The sequence below is a fragment of the Telopea speciosissima genome, chromosome 7 (assembly GCF_018873765.1).
Source record: "Telopea speciosissima isolate NSW1024214 ecotype Mountain lineage chromosome 7, Tspe_v1, whole genome shotgun sequence".
Lineage (NCBI taxonomy): Eukaryota > Viridiplantae > Streptophyta > Magnoliopsida > Proteales > Proteaceae > Telopea > Telopea speciosissima.
In genome coordinates this window covers 62,348,837-62,369,787 of record NC_057922.1, presented here as the reverse complement: position 1 = coordinate 62,369,787, position 20,951 = coordinate 62,348,837, and the positions used below count along the sequence as shown (strand labels likewise).

The 20,951-nt window shown below is 42.6% G+C and overlaps 1 long non-coding RNA gene across 1 annotated transcript; it reads right to left on the bottom strand.

Annotated features, from left to right (window-relative positions):
- Window positions 1-1,760: 1,760 nt before the first annotated feature.
- On the bottom strand, window positions 1,761-20,668 carry LOC122669490. The gene is made up of 3 exons (XR_006334026.1): window positions 20,658-20,668; window positions 8,423-8,427; window positions 1,761-1,972 (listed from the first exon to the last, which is right to left on the bottom strand). It is a non-coding gene; the product is annotated as an uncharacterized LOC122669490 (long non-coding RNA).
- Between the last annotated feature and the right edge of the window lie 283 nt (window positions 20,669-20,951).

Here is a 20,951-nt window from a genome sequence, read left to right as displayed (position 1 = left end):
TTTGTATTTAACCCTAGTTAAATCCTATGATTATCACAGAGTCCAGATCTAATCGAGAGTGGACCAGATATGACATCCTTTGCTAGTGGTTGCTTTGAATTTCATGTATATGTCTGGTGCAGAATACCTGGCAAAGGTATTTATTACAAACATTTGATAAAGTACCCTTGTTAGATATACTGTCCTGACATCTTTTAAGTGCATCGCAGACCCATTGGTCCAGGAATTTTTTCTCTCATCTGGTTTGGGACTCATCTCACTATATCCTCCAAAACAATCCATCCCATAGCCTGTTTCATTCCCTTGAAATACTAACGAGTACTAAAACAAGCTCCTCGCACTCCATGTAGTAGCAAAACAGATACACCTTTCTATCCTAGGTCAGTTGTTTATGATAGCATTCTGATCATCTATTCACTTTGGCATTACGATGAGTCTCTTATGCAAGCAGTTTAACTAACCAATACAATCATAATATAAATGTTATGGTCATTCATAAACTTTCGAGGTCATATCAGATTTCTATTTCTTGTTGATCGAATTGAATAGGGCAACCCAGCTTTGAACTGTTGAGCCAATTAGTGCCACAAATATGTCTCAACCCGTTGACAAATGAATGTGTGAATATATTCTTTGCAAGAAGATGTTGATCATTGGCCTTTTACTGGGCTTGGAGATTGGAGAAAGTTTTGGCTTGTTATCGATGTTGCCTTACTATAACCATGTCATATTATGAGTTTAAGGCTGGGCCCTGTAGTATGATGCCCTCCTTTTGCTAAGAATACATAATTTGTATCAGTACCTTAGTTTCAATTTCTAGAAGACGTTATTTGTATTTCTCCATATCTATTACAAGCCATATGTAATGTTAATTTCTATGCGCTTCCTTAGAAGTGATGCCTCTGATGCTAATTATTGTCACTTCACTGGTTCTGTTTCTATTTTCTTCAAGAACAGGCTTCAAACTCGCATTCTTGGGCTGACAAATATTTACCACGCTGTAGCTGTATCTGTGGTTTATCTATCTTCTTGGGATTAGTTTTATTTACCATATTGTAGCTGTATCCAATCTATGGACACAGGACATTTATTGGCTGTTGTAATTCTGTTTTAATGAGACAGATGCATACGAGATTAGATTGTTGTAGGCCTCATCTGATTGGAAGTCGAGTGAAGGGATGGGAAATGAAAATAATTATATTCTGATCATTCCCAGAAATGATTGTGTGACCAATGGAAAACTGAGTAACATAGTAATTAAATTTTACTTCACTTTAAACCAAAATACTTAGATTTGAATCATAGTTATATGAAGGCATCCAGGCTCCTTGGCGCCTTGTTGGTGTCGCCTTGATTTTGGACCCTCTCTGCCTTCCCACCTTGATAACTATGACTTGAATAGGAAAATACGATAGGGCTAAGGAATCTATTTGATAAGTTCAATTAGCATCTATAATATCATGGCCAAAACTCTCCATTTTCCTTTTTAAATTAATTTCACCTCACTTTATTTCTCGACTTGCAACTAGATGGAGCCATGATTTAGATTTATAGTTTAAGAGCCTTTCTCATGAGACAGTTATTATTCTTGTGACCCTGACCTGATTGTCTGGCTTCAGTTGTTATTTTTCATTTCCATGGAAATTGGGTTTTAATGCTATAACCCACTTATTTTGGGGCAATGTGTGGTCTGGGAAATGACTGAACCATCAGCTGCTTGATAGCAGCAACTGCCAAAGTGACATCCAAGTTATACTGTGAATGTCTTTCAAGATCTGTCTCGAATGATTATTTTGCATTTTAACATTTACTGAGATGAGGTGATTGATAGAATTCAGGAATGTTAAGATAAGCAATCTCCTGGATGACGATACTCACGTAAACTTGTGTAAACAGCAGAAGCATGGAGAATGGCCCCAAAACAATAGATTATGTAACAAATGGGGTAACCTACTTGGATAGCATGTGTATTCTAGAAATACAAGTCCTCTTACAAGTATGATTATATATCATAGCAGCTTAGAATTATATGAACAAATGACCCTTTTAGCATGTTGGTTTTGGTAAATGGAAATTAAGTTATTCATTCTTTTTTCTTTTCCTCTTCCTTTTTTTTTTCCATATTTTGGGGATGAGCTAGTAGTTTTCATTTGCAGGTCAAGATGGTTAGTGAAGCCCAAGACTTTTCCAGCTCTGGAAGCTGAATCATCTAATTGTTTGTAAGGGACTTCCAAATCAAGATTGAGTGTGTTTTCTGTTGCTGTCAACATAACACAATTTGATAAACTATGCACAACTTGAAAAGCAATTTGGGCTGATGCAGGAATTTGAGCTTTCCCAGGTAAAGGCAATGACACAACTGTAGCTGTGGTAATGGAGGATGACATGTATATACCTGAGGCACCAAAATCTGTTGATATGTTAATGTGGGTGGCATGTTATTACTTCATAAAGAAGATACCTTCTAGAAGAAGAAACATTGTGGCAAATAATGGAAGGGAAAAGAACAAAAACAACAAAAGTGGCGAAAGAGAAAGTGTGAGGAGAATTTAGGGTTCAGATGGTAATGGAAAAATCTTGCTGAACAGCTTAGTGACATTTGCCCCCACTAAGATTGACCACCTCATCCCACTACCCACCAACATCTGCGGTAGTAGTAACTTATAGCATTTGTGGGGACCAATGATTCATGGTAACCCATACATGGATTGGAATTTAAAGTAGTATTGGAAGATGGAACCCACCATTGAGAGTGAAGCAGTGGTATGAAATCTTTCCAGTAACTGTGACAGGAAACAGTAAATACCCAAAGGGACCATATTATGATGGAATAGATACAGGGATGATGATGATGGTCATGGCAGCAAATGCTTGGGACTACAATAAATTCCATTCAATGGTGTCTTGGATGATGGATCTACATCAATCAATGGAGCAGAGAGACCATGATTGTAGGAGCTGGAGCTTGGAGAGGAGAAATCAAGTCATGAGTTTTGTTCCTTACACTGCCACTCATGTTCCTTCTGCATTTGTGGTGTGGACTCAGAGAGAGAGAGAGAGAGAGAGAGCAGTTCTTAACTGTAATTACTATTGAGGAACTTGTGATGAATAAGAATCCGACAAAGATTCAGGTGGTGACCACACCAAAAGCAACCCACTCAGCCCCCCTGGCCTCTAAATAGGTGAGATGTCCAGTCAGAAGAGATGACATCACACTAGTATTGTTATGAAAAGGGAAAATTAGCAATGAGTTTTCAAGATTATTACAAAAAAGGGACAACTGGTGTATTCACTTTTAGTATTGGTACTAGTTGATAGATACCTCTGAAGTGTCTATCCTTTGTTGTAACCTAAATTTTATTAGACTAATGTGTCCCTCTGATGAGCAAACTCATGATATGATTTCTCCTCTCCAAGAAAATTATCATCAGAACACAAGCTCTCCCACCACCATCACCTCATCTCCATCTGTAACCTTTGTCATTTCTCCCTCTACCTCCACCACCACCACCATCTCCTCCTCGACCGCTGCCACCGCCTGATTGCCACCGCTCTCACCTTTCCAACCCTAAACACTTCAACTTCCTGCACTTCTTGTTCGGTTTCACAATGATGGGACAAAGATTACTTTTTTGCCCTCACCTAAATGTGGGTCTTCATTTGGCGTGAATCTTGAATGAATTATTAAATTACTCATTTTTACCCCCCATTACTTGTGAAATCTAGTGCAATATTCTTACTTGGAATGGAAAACTGAAATGTGTTACACAGCCTTTTAATTAACACTCCCTTGAGATTGCCATGAAGATTTTCCTTTGAGTATTAATGGACCAACCCCTCTGTTGTGAAGACATGGTTTTTGTTTTAATAAAAATTGCTACTTGATGTTCAATTGTGTGGATTTACAGTCTTTTTGGAGGAGTGGATTCCCTAGGCCATAAGGAGAGTCTTCCATATGCTGAGTGGTTGTGATTTCAAGCTTCCTTGTTAGACCTTTAGCTATGGGGATCAACAACCCAAAACTTTTATTAGATGTGTCAAAATTTCTACTACTATTTCTAGCCTATGGATGCTCTGCTTTTATGCCAAACTTCAGTAACCAGCAATTCTCAGCTTGTCTCTCTGTATTCACACTCGACCTTTATTATAAATCCAACCATAAACCCTAGTTCCTTCCAAGCCCAGTTTCATACCTATCTCACCACTAGCCCCTGTTCTACCCACAAACATCACAAGGAACTCTCTGAGATTTCAGTGTTCCATCCATCCCACCAAAAGCTCCACTGGACCAGAACTTTGTCCCATTGAGGGCTATTAAAAACCTCCATTTAACCCTAAATTCTGACCTAGTTTCTGAACCAATAAGTTACCTTTATTCCTGACCTACTATTCCTTATGTTATGATATTAGACCTTTAATCCCTACCACTATATAATCTGAAATTCCAGACATCAAACCATTTTCTGCACTAATGCATCTTGTGCAAATAAACCCTAATTTTTGTAGGTCCCAAGCCCAGATAAAGGAGGGTTGCTTCGGCTAAACTCCGCCAGTGTTTTATGTTACTGTTCCTAAGTCCCGATAAGGAGGAGGATTGGTGCATCAAGTCGGTAACCCGACTTTATAAAAACTTTAGCCAAATCTTTTACATGGATCCTAAAACTTTTTGAATTATTGCTAATAGGGTTTGCTTTATACAAAGGCGGGCGTTGGTGCAATGGTAAATGTTGTTCCATTGTGACCAAATGGTCATGGGTTCAAATCTGAAAAAAGCCTCTCTACGAAAGCAGGGGTAAATCTGCGTATATTATGACCCTCCTCAGACCCCGCAATGGCTCCCTGTGGGAGCCTCTGTTGAGAGAACAACTAGTTGATTAATGCTTGATTAATCCTATCACTTAGCCCTTTATTTATAGTAATAGAATCAAAGAGTACAACTCCTAATCAAAGTAGGAATGCTAATAACAGAAATAGAAACAACTAGGAATGCACACTCCTAATCAAACTAGGAGTGCTCCCCTTGTCTATTCTAATAGAGATTGACAAGGGGAAAAATACAGAAATAAAAGGCAAATTACAGAATAATAAAAACAGAAAATAAAGAGGGAGAAAGTGGGAGATAAGATGGGAAAAAGGACCAGAATACCCCTACGGTATTCTGGCCCATATATTCTAACACTCCCCCTCAAGTTGGTGCAAAGATGTCGCACATGCCCAACTTGGATAGAAAAGGACGAAACACTTTGCCACTCAGACCATTTGTGAACACATCAGCCAGTTGATTAGTAGACTTCACATAGGGAACACAGATTAGTCCAGCTTCAAGTTTCTCCTTGATGAAATGTCGGTCTACCTCCACATGTTTTGTACGACCATGTTGGACAGGATTATGAGCGATGCTTATGGCAGCCTTATTGTCACAATATAACATCATTGGAAGTTGGACAGCAATCCCAATATCTTGCAACAACCCTTTAAGCCACAACAATTCACAAATGCCATGCGCCATTGCACGGAATTCAGCCTCAGCACTGGACCTAGCCACCACATTCTGTTTCTTACTACGCCAGGTGACGAGGTTACCTCCTACAAAAGAGCAATATCCAGAGATGGACTTCCGATCACATGAACCAGCCCAATCTGCATCAGTGTATGCTTCAACCTTCAGATGACCATTGGAAGATAATAAAAATTCCTTGTCCCGGAGCAGACTTCAAGTATCGTAAGATGCGAAGAACCACCTCCATATGAGAAGAATAAGGGTCATGCATAAACTGGCTGACCATACTAACTGCAATGGCAATGTCTGACCAAGTGTGAGATAGGTAGATAAGTTTGCCGACCAACCACTGATAACGACCTTTGTCAACTGGTGTGCCTTCTTTCTCCTTGAGTCTTGTCATAGCTTCTATGGGAGTGTCTGAAGGATGACACCCTAGCAGCCCAGTTTCAGATAGTAGATCCAGGACATACTTTCTCTGAGACAAAAATATGCCCTTTGAAGAGCGAGCAACCTCTATCCCTAGAAAATATTTTAGAGTCCCCAGATCCTTAATTTCAAACTCACGGCCAAGAAACAGCTTCAACCTTTTTATCTCATCACCATCATTGCCGGTCACTACAATATCATCAACATAAACTATGAGGAGAGTAACCCTATCACCCATACGTTTGATGAACAAGGTATGATCAGCATTGCTTTGCTGGTAGCCCACTGAAAGCATAGCCCTGTGAAATCTACCGAACCAAGCTCTTGGTGACTGCTTCAGCCATAGAGTGCACGCTTCAATTGACAAACCTTACCCTTGGTAGCAGGACTTGAAAAACCTGGAGGAATGTCCATATATACCTCTTCTCTTAGTTCACCATGGAGGAAGGCATTCTTCACATCCAACTGCTGAAGATCCCATCCAAGGTTCACAGCATAGGATAGCAATACCCTGACAGTATTGAGTTTTGCTACTGGTGCGAAAGTCTCCTGGTAGTCAATGCCATATATCTGAGTGAAGCCTTTAGCAACTAGACGTGCCTTGTATCGATCCACTGTACCATCTGCCTTCTGCTTGACCACAAACACCTATTTACAACCCACTAGTTTTTTTCCTGGAGGAAGAACTACAAGATCCCACGTATTGTTTTTGTTCAATGCTCTCATTTCTTCCAACATTGCGGCCTTCCACTTCCCATCTATAGATGCTTCCTGCCAATTTTTAGGAATGGAAACAAAAGAAAGGGAGGAAACAAAAGTACGAAAAAGAAGGAGAAAGAGAACTATAAGAAACAAAACAAAAAATAGGATGTAAAGGGCAGGTCCTGGTACCTTTGCGATGTGCGATGGGTAGATCAGAAGAGCAGGGCTCACCAGGAGGAGGATCTGGATCCTGAGGCGGCAACTCGGATGGGTGTCGATCTTGCATGGACGATTCCGCCTCTGTTAGAACATCTCCGGTTATAAGTGAGAATGGTGGAATTGTCAATGGTCCTCTGAAAGTTACGAATGGTCCTCTCTTGAGTCGGCTCCCCCTGAGTAGGAACATTACCACCACCTATTTCCAAGGTCTCCCCTTGTATTGGAATCCCCCCAGATGAAGGGACAGCAGCCTCGGGAGGCTGGACAGCAGCCACTGGAGGCTGGGCAGCAGCTATGGGAGGCTGGACAGCAACCAGGTGGCTATAGGTGATGCTGGGAAAGGAAACCCAAGAGGATGAACCACATCTTCACTAGAGTGCTCCCCCTGAAGAGGCGGGGAAGAATAATAGGAAAGGGTTTCATGGAAAACCACATCCATAATGACCATAGTACGGCGGGTAGGAGGGTGGTAACACTTGTAACCTTTCTGGGTTGGAGAATAACCCAAAAAAATACACCTCAACCCCCGGGGTTCAAGTTTGCCAGGGGAATGAGTATCCCTAGCATAACAGACACAACCAAAGACCTTGGGAGGGACAACAAAAGAGGAATCACCAAGTAAAAGGTCAGCGGGGCTACGGGAATCCAGAACCCATGAAGGTAACTTATTAATAAGGTAAGCTGCAGTGAGAACAGCATCACCCCAATATTGGGATGGAACATGGCGAGCAAACATTAAAGCCCTGGCCACTTCCAACAAGTGGCAATTCTTTCTTTCAGCCACACCATTTTGGGCTGGGGTATCAACACAACTAGTCTGATGTAGAATCCCATGATCAGCCAGGTACTGTTGAAATTGGGATTCTTTCTATTCTATGCCATTATCACTCCGTAAAACCTTAAGAGTGGCCTGGAATTGGGTCTGGATCATTTTATGAAAATGTTGAAAGCAAGAAAAAACTTGGTTTTTAGACTGAAGAAGATAAATCCAAGTATTACGAGAATGACAATAAATGAGACAAATCAACGGTGGCCAGAAATAGAGGTCTTACGACTAGGTCCCCAAACATCCGAATGCACCAAATTAAAATAAGAAGAACTTCTTTTATTTGATAAAGAAAAAGTTGCACGTGTCTGTTTGGCCAAAACACAAGCCTCACAAAAAAAGTTATCCTTATTACATTTGGTGACTAAAGAAGGAAATAAATGTGCTAAAATTCCTAATGGATGGTGACCTAATCTAGAGTGCCATTGGTAAAGTTTAGAAGAGACCAAGGAGTTCTGATGTAGTGGAGAAGTTACCGGTGGAGAGAGATGACCATCATCAAGCAGATACAGCCCACTGTGAACTTTACCCAATCCAATCGTCTTCCCAGATGCCAGATCCTGAAAAACACAATGGGAAGGAAAAAAGGTTACCTTGCAGTTAAGATCACAAGTAATACTACTAATGGAAAGGAGGTTAGTAGTAAAATTAGGGATATGTAAAACAGAAGGCAAAGGGAGGTTTGAAGTGCAGTTGATGATCCCTTTTCCAGAGATAGAAGAAAGGGAACCATCAGCCACTTTGACCTTGTCTTTCCCAAAAGTGGGAGAGTATCTATAAAATAAGCTAGAAGAGCCACTCATGTGATCTGTAGCTCTGGAATCAATTATCCAGGGATGGGAAGCTACAGAAGCACAATGACCACCAAAAGGGATACCTGATCGGGCAAAATAAGAACCTGAAGGAGCCGAGGAATTGGCGGTAGCAGCGGAAGTAGTAGAGGCCGCAACAGCGGAAGACCTGAGTACACGCAGCAAAGCCTGTAGATCATCCTGGGATAGACCAATGTTCGTAGTTGGGGCTGTAGCAACAGATTCAGATTGATGTGCCTTGCTCTTAGGTTTTTTCTTAGCAGCCCGCTTGGCTTCAAAGTCAGTCGGTTTCCCATGAAGCTTCCAGCATTTGTCCTTAGTGTGATAAGGCTTATGACAGTGGACACATGTAATAGGACTGGAAGTAGAACTACCAACAGATAACGCACCAATAGGGGCAGCAGTCTGGAGAGCTGATCTGTCCGAAATAGGAGGATGTAACATAGCAGCCCTGCGGTTTTCTTCTGAAGAGACCAGGGCATAGGATTGTTCAAGTGAGGGAAAAGGTGAATGGCCCAACACCTGAACACGTATCTTGTCATATTCAACATTCAACCCAGCCAAGAAGTCATAAACCCGAATCTTGTCAACATGCTTCTTATATGCAACTATGTTGGCGGTATCGTGGTGATAATCAAAAATGGTCCAATTCTTGTCGAAGCTGCGGAGAGTGGCATAATATTTAGACACAGTTAGGTCCCCTTGAGTAGTATGAAGAACCTTCTTGCGAAGCTCATAAACCTGAGCATCATTACCAAGTTGCCCATATGTCTCCTTACATGCTGCCCAAATCTGAGAAGCCGTATCAAGTAAAAGAAAACCCTGTGCAAGATCCGAAGTCATAGAACCAACCAAATAGGACATAAGAAGACCATTGTGGGCTAGCCATTTAGTCCGGGCAGCACCAGGGGTAGTCGGCATAGGAATAATCCCATCAATATAATCAATGAGGCCACGACCAGCAATAGCAAAAGAAGCTGATCGAGACCATAGAAGATAGTTGTTGCCGTCTAACTTGATAGGGTTAGGGTGGAGATCACGAAAATCAGACTTGTCATTGGTAACCTGATCAGATGTGGCAGTGGAGATATCAGTGGAGTCACCCATAGTGCAAAGAGGAGCTGATCAGCAGAGAAAGCCACTGAAGAAGCCAAACAAGGGATGGAAAACACACCACCCAAAAAAGCAGGAGCAAACAAGGAGCCCTCCCCAATATTGATTAAGTTAGGGTTTGGAAGAAACCCAAAAAAAAGCAATCGATGGGGGGAGAGGAAACCAAAACTATGCTGCAGATGAAGCCAGGTGAATCGGTCCAAGAGCCTGCAGGGTATGCCTTTGATGAAGAATAAAACCAAAAACAAACAACAATCGTAATCAGCCCTAATCCCAATATCGATAAGGCTCGGGGTTTTGTTGTAGGAAAACCCGAAAATAAGAGATCGAGTGGGAGAAGGGGTCTTGATACCAATATGAGGCTGAAAACAGCAGTCAAGGTCACGTAAGTGCTCCAATATAGGGAGAAGCAGTCCCAATAAACTCAGGCCTGATCTCGCAATAAAATATGGAAGCTCCAATTTCCGCAAGAGGGAACCAGCAGCAGCCATCGAACAGGAAAATTAGGTCATGAATTAGGAAAAAAAAAGAGGTGAGAAGGGGCAGCAACTAGATCATAAGATCACCTCTGTAGTGCTACCCTTAGAAAAGGAGAAGAAGCAAGGAGAAGGAAGAGAAAAGAGATCGAGAGAGAGGGGAAAGAGAAGAGAACACGATGGGAGGGTGGGAAAAAAAAAAATTTGGTTAGATCAATTCGTAGCTGTGATACCATGTTGAGAGAACAACTAGTTGATTAATGCTGAAGTGATTAATCCTATCACTTAGCCCTTTATTTATAGTAATAGAATCAAAGAGTACAACTCCTAATCAAAGTAGGAATGCTAATAACAGAAATAGAAACAACTAGGAATGCACACTCCTAGTCAAACTAGGAGTGCTCCTCTTGTCTATTCTAATAGAGATCGACAAGGGGAAAAATACAGAAATAAAAGGCAAATTACAGAATAATAAAAACAGAAAATAAAGAGGGAGAAAGTGGGAAAAAGGACAAGAATACCCCTACGGTATTCTGGCCCATATATTCTAATAGCCTCATGCACTAGGTAGGTCCTCTTAGGGTTTGCTTTATACATTGCAAATGCAACAAGAATTGATATCCAAAAACTTGGCCTTGGGAAATAGCCCACCAATCCAAATAACTAAATGAATACTGCTTACAATTGATTAAATATATGACCATTATTACTTCCCCCTCTTTTCTAAAATACGGATAGTGATCATCTACGGCGCGTTGACCGTAGCGACTTGTGCAACCCAGACACATCTCCGCGTGTATTGTTTCTCTTACCCCTGTCCGAGTGTCTTGCCCGAATAGGGGTAAGACGGACATTGCATGCAACGATGTGTGTAGGCCGCACAAGCCGCTACAGGCAGCGCACCATAGAGGATCTGAATTGCTAAAATACCTCTCAAGCCATTATAACATCCATTCCACCCCTTAATGCATCCTGAGGAAATTCCTCCTTCATCCCTCATCCCCTCTATGGCAATCCTTATCCTCTCCTGTAATTGCACGGTGCAGTACTGCATCGTGCGACACAGCAAAGGCCATGTGGTACAGTGGATCCCACATGGTATACATGGCCTCTACAGCCGTCGCACGATGCAATACAGCACCGTGCAGTAACTGCATAGGATAAAAATTCCTATTAGTTGAAAGTACGAAATAATAATACCACTCAAGCCATCCCAAGCCACACGAGACTCCACCGACAGATACAGTTATAGTTACAGTTACAGTTACAGTTATGGCTTTTTCTTAAGCCTATTTCCTTTTGCTTTCCGCTTTTTATTTCTTTCCCTATCCACGTAGTACGTACTCCAAGGATTTGTCTGTGCCTGTGTTGTCTCGTTTGCAGCTCTCCTGTCTTTGAGGTGGGGAAAGAAGATACTAACTAAAAACATGTCTCTTAATGGCTCTCTTAATGGTTCTCTCTTATAGTTAAAAATGTTTTGTGGGTATCAGTTGTGTGGTTTTGCTTTTTCGCCTTAGATATTTGACAGTGATGTCATATATCACATAATCTCTCTCTCTCTCTCTCTCTCTCTCCCTTTTCTTTGCTTTGAATCTCTGAACATTGAATTTGATCACCAAGAGCTCTTGTCCTTCCAAAGTGCAACCACTACTTTGCATGCCATCCCCTCCAAAAATCTCCACCATGAATTTTAAAATTAAATAAAACTGAACAGAATTCATTGATTCAAATCAGAATCATGGATCAAGGTATCAGTATCAGATTGGTCGCATTGGTTGATACGTATCGGTATCATTGGTATTCGATTTCGATACCAAGATTGACAGTGTAGCAGATGTGCAGGAATAGATAGGTAAAATGGTTTTAAAAAAATCAAGGTATCTGTATTTTGAGGTGCAAGATGGTCTGATCCAACCCGATATGGCTAATCCATATTAGAATCGGTATCAGTATCCTTCGAGACCAATTCGTGTAACAATATCAGTACCTAAACACCATGGTCAGAATAGGCTATTCGATCATACACTTTGATTAATTTCAATTCTTAGAACTTGCTTAGATTTGGCTATGAATACAGTTAGATCTTTATTAATTTAAAAGGGAAAAAGAATGCTATCTGGTCGTGTGTGGCACGCGGTTCTTATGCCTAGACATAAGGCTGTGCAAAATGGCTGTCATGCTCTCAAGAATTTCCGTCTCTCCATAGGTGTGTGGTGGTCATTTCGTGCTACCCTATATCTAAGCACAGGCGCACGGTGCACACAACCAGGTAGTGTTCTTTTTTCTTTTTTAAAAATTAAAAAAAAAAAAATCAATGAAACTTTACTTCTTGTAATTATTTCTATAAGACTTCTAGATAAAACCATACTCAACACTCATTGGACTCATCAGTTTCCCATTCCCTTGACAATGAGTCATTACAGTAGAGTGATAAACATCATAATAAGGAGAGAGGTACTTTTGACTTCATGAGAGTATTTATAACTGATAAATCATGGGTGAATGAAATTATTATTCATATTCAAAGATTACGTGATTTTTCTCTGGCAAAGAGAGCAGGTTGTGTCCAGACACATGAGACAGTCATTTCGGCCATTCAAAGAGGTAGAACGATCATTTCACCCACCCCTATGTGTCTAGGTGCATCCTACGCCCCAACACAGAGAACATTTGACCTAAATGATTAATACAATTAGAAGTTGAATTTGAATTATCCCACCCAATACTCTCCACTATCCAATCGAAACCTAAACGGTAAAGGTTGAAATGGAAGACTCAACTGGTAAAGAATTACGCCTCACTAGTATGACAAAATGATGACGTTTTTATAGTTTACTTTTCCATTTTCTCTTTCCTTTTCCTTCTTTTCACTTTTTTGGCACAGTTTTCTTTCGTTGTCTTCTTACTTGGCTTCTCTACTCTACTCCAACTATCCGTCTCTCCCACTTATAAAATGGAACTGAAACACAACAATCCAACTAATGAACTAACGTACATAGGATGAGCCCCCAGTTGGGAGATGATGATGGCAATGATGTCAGGGGAATGATAATGCGTGTGTCTTTTTATGGACGGTCTCATACTGTCAATTAACTAAGCAACTTTTCATAAAGGGTTCTCTTTCCTGTCAATATAACACTTCACTATTTATCACATGATGGTACATGAGTTAGTCCATATGATCAAGGATCAAAAATAATATCTCATTGGTATAGTTTCAGTTTAAAATGAATATAGAAAGTATTTAGCTAAAATTATAAAAATTGTTATTTGTAGTTTATATTTATTTTTATTTGATGGAATTTTTGTAATTTTATTAAAAATTTTAATTAGAGTTTGAAAAAGTCTTCTTGCATACTTTGGAATAAAATTTGGTCATTAAAATGTATATGGGGTCCTCTATCACATGGACTAACCCATGTACTATTAAGTGACAAATAGTGACGCATAGATGGACCCTTTGATAAATTTGAAGTATAACGCTTCATTATTTGTTACATAACAGTACATGAGTTAGTCCACATGATAGAGGACTAGAAAAGTATCTCATTGGTATAATTTCAGCTTAAAATGAATAGAAAGTATCTAGCTAAAATTATAAAAGATGTCAGTTGTATTTTATATTCATTTCCATTTGATGGTATTTTGGTAATTCTACTAAAACTTTGAATTAGGATTTGAAAAATCCTCCTTGCTTACTTTGAACTAAAATTTGATCCTTAAATTGTATGTAGGATTCTCTATCACATGGAATAACCCTTGTATTATCAAGTGACAAATAGTAAAACGTTATACTTTACTAGGCATAGTGACGCGTAGATGGACACTTTGATAAATATGATGTGATCTCTTTCTCTCTCTTATTGGTCTTGTTTTATGTAATAATGTTTTGATACATTAAGCCAATGACCATATCAAAATTACCCTCTTTTTAATATATGTGATGATTGGTTTTCTTTGTCCTATAAAAGGTTATAAATAATATAACATATTTAATTAAAAAAAATTCTATAATTAATAACGTGTCGTATTTGATCCGCATCATATGATTATGAGATGGAGAAAGAGAACCAACAAAGAAAGAAAAAATTTGATTGAAAAAAAAAACAAGATGAAGAAAAAATCAACCCTCTAAAAATTAATTGACTACGTCACTTAGTTAAAATGATAAAATAAATAAATAAATAATTACCTAAGACTCCACTTTCTAAAGATTGTGTACTTGCCTTGGTAACTTTGTAAATAGTAATTGAAACTTTTGTAACTTATTTCAAAGCAACTTGGCGGGTACTAATCATGGCTTAAAGTGTTATAGGTAGTGGTTTTGATCAATCAAACCAATCAAACCTATTATGCTAAGTCGATCCATTTTTTAGGATTGACCAATAAAACGACGAGAAAATAATAAAATCTAATCGAAGAGGGAAAATTTTCTTGTAATCATGGTTGGTTACAATAAGATTGTAATATTACTTTTGCTCTTCATTTTATTCCTAAAAATTATTTTAATCATGATCTCATTAGTAAAAAAGGGTTTTCAAAATAAATTTAAAATGATTTATTATTTTCAAAAGTTGTCATTTTCAATGTGAAATGACAAGATTTTTTTTATATTAAATAACTTTAGAGAATAAGACAAAGGTTAAAAAAAGTAAATTTATAATTTTTTTGATTATATATATATTGTGTGTGCAGATAGTTTTATCATTTTACGGAGAAAAGTTTCTTGCAAGGGAGGGACCATGACCAGACACATTGGGGGGCGAAAATGACAGCCCGCCCCCATTTTTGAATGTGCCAGCGTGCACTCTCATTGGTTGTCTTGTGCACTTGGCCCTTGCGCTCCCATGCAGAGCACGATTCCCCTAAATTTTTGCTGAAATATTAATGGACAAAATGATGAGACCTATAAATATATAAAAAATAAAAGAAAGAATTATTAAAACCAGTTTAACTTGGTATGTGCAGCATATAGCTAAAAAACACCATACAAAATATAAAAAAACTCTAGTTAAAAAACCTGCAAAATTTTGGTGAAGAACAAGGTAGTTGTCGTCCAGCTCAAATTTCACTCTCCGACCTCTGAAACTCCAATAAGGCATGGTGGTTGTGTAGATCTTCAAAAACATGGTATGCGGCTCAAAAAATTAGCTCGGTCGAAAGTCAGACGAAGGATATTTGATGTTTAAAAGTTTGAATGGGAGAAAAATTCAGCTTTGCAAGTTTATAGGGTATCAGGTCGGATCAGCCACTCGAAGAACCGATCCGATACCCATCCGATCTATCACACCATGACCATATCGCTCTGGTATTGGTATCGGTATCAAGCTCTTTTTTGTTTTTTGGGTAAAAGTATCGGTATCAAGCTCAATCAATTCCACTATGTATCAGTCAATATGTCGAATACAATATTAATACTTAGAGAGGGATGTGTTTTTACTACTAATACATTAATACTCCAACTTCTAATATAGGGAGTGTAGAATTTAAGGGTATCAAACGGGACGATTTCAGCTTATTGGGATGATTTTCCATCGGTTCTGATCCAAAGGTGGCCAACCGATAAATGTCCTGTTTATTAAACGGTTCCAAAATTAAGATCCGAACCCATTTAATTATGGAAAAGTCTGATTCCAATTCCTTAAAGAATCTGAACATTTAAACTCCCTACACAAATAAATCCAAAATTTGAGATGGCCAGATATTTTTGGATATTTTAGAATAAAATGGCATTAAAAAATCCTTGAAAGAATATGTGAGCTGTTTTTCTAGGTGGTTTACTAAATGTCAAAGTCAAAATAGACATTGAATCTCTCTCTCTCTCACACACAAAGTTTTATAAGCATCTGAGTACAAAAGTAAGGAAATAGAAGAAGGTGGTTCTACATCCCAAGAAACAAAAAATTGAATAGAGGTTCCAAGAGGAGCGAGATGGTCAACAACTTGGTTGTTCTTTCTCTAAGTCATTTGACAAGAACTTGATCAAATTGATACATTAGTGTTGCGTAAAGAAATTGTCAAGCGATTCTGCGAATGCCGTCACCTGCAAGTGGATCAAGGGATCAACAGAGAGAACCGGTGTGGTTCCGGCCTGGGGCTCTCCGATGCCAAAGTTAGATCTCCTGAGCAAATAGATGAATAGTGATTATTCAATATGAGTTTAGATGTCCCCTATGGGGTTGTGTACCTTGCCTTTTATAGTAGTGTATGGTGGTGTGGAAAGTCCTAGTTTGATGGCGATTGTGCCGTTGAGTGGATAGAGGCTCTGGGTAACGGGGCTCTATCCTGATTGGCCATCTCCCCGTGGGAGGGAGTGTCCTAGTGGTATCAAGATCCTTGTTGGATAGATACCCGCGTGTGGTGATAACGTTATTGATGCTTGAATCCGTCAGGGTGACGTGACTTCTAAGCGGTGGCCTAGAGTCCTGGTGGTGACATGAGTCTGCAGTGACACGATTGGGTCATAGACGAGTAGCCCCGGTGTCCGTGTACATCACGTCCGCATCCACAATGCCGCACCTGGGTGCAGGCCTGCCTGAGTGAGAGGTCGCGCCTGGGTGCAGGCCGCGCCTGGGTGAGGCCGCACCTGGATGCAGGCCGCACCTGGGTGTAGGCCGCTCCTGGGTGAGGCCTCGCCTGGGTGCAGGCCGCTCCTGGGTGAGGTCGCGCCTGGGTGTTGGCCGCGCCTGGGTGAGGTCGCGCCTGGGTGCTGGCCGCGCCCGAGTGGGACCCCAGGTTCGTTCTCCTTGGTTCTGGAGCGGGTCGCCCTGTGACACGTGGCGGCCGCTGATTGATCCGGTGAATCTTGGATGTATCATTTGCCCCCCACTCTCTTGAGATAGGATGTCCAAGAGAGTAGATGCCTTTACATAGTGAGGGGTCCACTGCGAATAAACTTTCTTTGCGGGGCTTGCATGTAAATCTATTAATGAGGTAGGAGAGGTTGGGGGTTCAAACCTTTGCTCCTACACTTTTTCTTCTTTTGTTTTTTGTAGATATATGTTCCTCTCCTTCACTTTCTCTTCTTTCACTTCTCATTTCTCTTTCTTACTTTTTGTCTCCCATTTTGCTCTTCTTTAATTTTCCCTTTGCATTCCACTTTTTATCTTTTGTCCTCTTTTTGGTGCCCACCATGTGCTTGTCTTTGGGTCATCTAGACTAGTATCCATTTTGCTTGATTTTGGGTCCTTGTGTTTATTTTGTGCTCACTTGGTGCCTTGTTTGTTTGGAGGGCTTAAGTGGTGCTTGGCTTGAGTGCCTTACCTCTGGTGATCTCTGTCACTTGATCGTGCCCGTGGTGTGGCCGCGTCGCAGTGTGCCTGCCTCCCCGTGCGGTCGCCTTCCCCCTGAGGTAAGTTCGACCCTTCTCTTTCTTTTTCTTTTTCTTTTTATTTTTATTTTATTTTATTTTATTTTTTTTATGCAAGGTTGCGCCTAGGTGAGGCCGCGCCAGGGGGTGTGGCTGCGTCTGTGGGGCATGAGGCCGCTCCTGGGTTGCCGCTCTTGTGGGACGTGAGGCCGCGCCTGGGTCGCCTTGCCTATGGAGCGTGCAGGCCGCGCCTGGGTCACCGCGCCAGTGGGGCGTGAGGCCTCACCTAGGTGGTCGGGCCTGCGGGCGTGGGGCCGCGCTTGGGGTGGTCGCGCCTGCGGGCGTGAGGCCGCCTGGTCGCCGCACCTGCGTGAGGCCTCGCCCTGGTGGCCGCTGCCTGCGAGTGTGAGGCCGCGCCTATGGTGGCCGCGGCGTGGGTGTGATGGACCCTCATGCTTCTTCACTTTTCTTCTTCTTGTCTGTGATGGATCTGCTATTTATACTTTGCAGGTGGCCTTCATTTCATTTTTCTTGCTAGCTTCTCGTCTGGGAGATCGCTTTCTCGAGTAAGTAGTCCATTCCTCTCTTGTCGTTCATGTCGTTTCCGGGTGACCTTGGCCCTGCTTCAGTAGGAGTTGGATCTTCAGAGGAGCGTTCCCCAGGATCGTCTTCTTCTGTGGGTACTCCATCCTCTATACCCTCCCCCAATGCTATTGATGGAGGTGTGGGACCTTCTAGTGTCTCTGATCCCAGTAGGGATCGTAGGCCCTCTGGGGCGGCGTCCTCACTCGCCAGTCCTGCTGATAGGTTGGGCCATGTTGCTAGCATCTTGTCACCTTCTGACTTGGTCTCCCTCCGTGAGGAGTTCCATATTCCCGCTGAGGTCATGTTGCATACTCCTAGACCTGGCGAGTATGCCTTCTCTCACCGTGCGGATGAGATCTATCTGTACCGTTCCTTTTTTCTCCAGGGCCTTCGCCTTCCTATCCCTCGCTTTGTCGAGTTGGTGTTAGAGCATTGGCACCTCACCCCTGGGCAGGTGTTGCCCAATTCTTGGAGGGTGATCTTAGGTTTCTATGTCTTCTTCGCCCGCCTGGGGCGTGCCGCCACCGTTCCCCTGATCTCCCACTTTTATCTATTGAAGAAGGGGAATCATGAATGTTATCACTTTGCTCGTCGTGTGCTCAAGGGACCCTATGCCTCTGTGGAGCTTCTCACGGGGATCACTAGCAACGTGAAGTATTGGAGGGATCGCTTCTTTTTTGCCACGGTCCCCCGATGCCCACTACGGACTGTTAGGGAAGTCATTGACCTCAAGAGGTTCAATCAGGGGCTTGAGCTGAGTGATTTTGAGAGTGACTCCCTCAAGCTGTGCCTGGGTCGCGATCCGTTCCACGTCCAGGAGTTGGACTCGGAGGCCTTCCTGTCCCTCTGTAATCTGTTGGAGCGAAGCGGAAGGGTAGTCCAGGACATGCCCATGTGACGAGCTCTGGTGTGTGTGTCCTCTTTCCCCATACTTCTCCTGATGATGATGGCGTTTCGGCCTCTGTGCCTGGGCCTCCATCTGTCGCCCCTTCCGGGTCTTCTGAATTGCCCCTCTCCAAGGGGAAAGGGGTGAGTTCCTCTGGTGGTACTTCCACTGATCTTCCCGCGATGGATGAGTCCCTGGTGATCACCTTGGGCGTGCCAGAGGGCTTGACCTTGGCTAGAGCCGACGTGTCACGAGAGTGGGTGGACAGGGGTAGGCTCCCTACCACGAGGGTGGCCTTGCAGAGGCTTAGCAATGCGTGTCTGGCCCAGACTCTCTACCATGATATGGCTTTGGTGAGTTATCCCTTTTTTTTGTCTCGTCATGTTCGCTGCTCCGCTTATGTTTAGAGTGTTTTATTGCTTGCCATGTTGATTGTAGGTCCATCACCGTGTTGCTGAGGCTGTGCTTCCATTGGAGAGTCACGCTTCTCGCGAGGTGCAGATATAGCGTACCCTGCGTGATGTGGAGAGGGAGCTCCAGGGACAGATTGATGCCGGTGAGAGTGCCGAGGCCGACACGTAGAGGGCGTCAGGGGAGCTCGCGGTGGCGTCCGGGAAGCTCCTGGAGGTGTCTGAGGACCTTCGTGTGACCTCTACCGATGCGACCGAGAGCTCGGCTAGGGTTCTTGCCTTGGAGGAGGAGCTTCATTCGTTGAGGGGGAGACATGAGGCGGAGCTGGCATCTGCAAGCGAGCGAGTTGTGGCTGAGTTCCAGGCGTCCTTGGCGTCCTTGGCGTTCTTGGCGCTGTATCAGGCGCAGCTTCAGCCTACCTATAAGGGAGGGGTCTGGGACTTAGCCGCTTGTGTCTTGGAGGTGACCCCCGATTATGACTTCTCTATCTTAGGGTTCTCTGAGTTTGCTGCGGCGCTTTCGGGTGTAGCGGTGGTGGAGAGCGTTCCAGTGTCAGAGGTGGAGGCTGCCCTGCCTGAGGGGGGTGCTGCTACGCGTCTTCTTGAGGTGGACATGATGTCTCCTGCTGGGTCGGAGGTAGCCCACCCCTCTGTGGTCCCTTGACCCTACGGCCATACCGATCTTGTAGATGTCTTGATCTTTTTCCTTTTTGAACTTGAGTTGTAACTATTATGACTTCTCTATGTGATCGCTGTTGCTTTTCTTTGATTGTATTGTCTCTTGGTGGTTGTTTGCGCGTTGATGCCCTATGACCCTTGATAGTCATGGGATTTTGGTAGTGGCGTTGCGCCTTGATGGTCATCGGACCTTGGTGGCTGAACGCCTTAGGTGTAGAGCCTCAATGGTGGCATGACGCCTTAGGCATAAAGCCTCGGTGGTGGCATGACGCCTTAGGAATAGAGGATCAGTGGTGGCATAATGCCTTAGGCATAAAGCCTCGATGGTGGTATGACGCCTTAGGCATGAAGCCTCAGTGGTGGCATGACGCCTTAGGCATGGAGTCTCAGTGGTAGCATAACGCCTTAGGCATAAAAGCCTCGATGGTGGCATGACGCCTTAGGCATGAAGCCTCAGTGGTGGCATATGCCTTAGGCATGAAGCCTCAGTGGAGGCATGAAGCCTCAGTGGTGGCATGTTGCCTTAAGCATAAAGCCTCCGTGGTGGCGTAACGCCTTGGTGTAGTGGCAGTGATTCGATTGAGTAGTAGAATAAGACAAGTATTCCTGAAACACCTCTTTATTTTGAATAAAAATTTTCAAATTGCCCTTGAAACAGTGATGTCGTCTACTGCTACTGCTGCTACCACTACCACTACTGCTACTACTTGACTACTACTATTGATGGAGCTGTTTGCTTCTACTAGTAATACTTCTTCAGGTGTTCTGAGTTCCAGGTACGGTCTACCTTCTTACCCCTCGAAGTCTTCAAGCGGTAGGTCCCTGGACGTATCTGCTTGGAGACTATGTAGGGTCCTTCCCAGTTAGCTGACAGCTTCCCTGCTTTCTGTGGCTGTGATGCACTTGCCCTCCGTAGGACTAGATTTTCCTGGTGGAATAGCCTTTCCTTGACCCTGCCATTATCGTATCTGGCAGTACATTGTTGGTAGGCGAAGTTCCTTAGTAG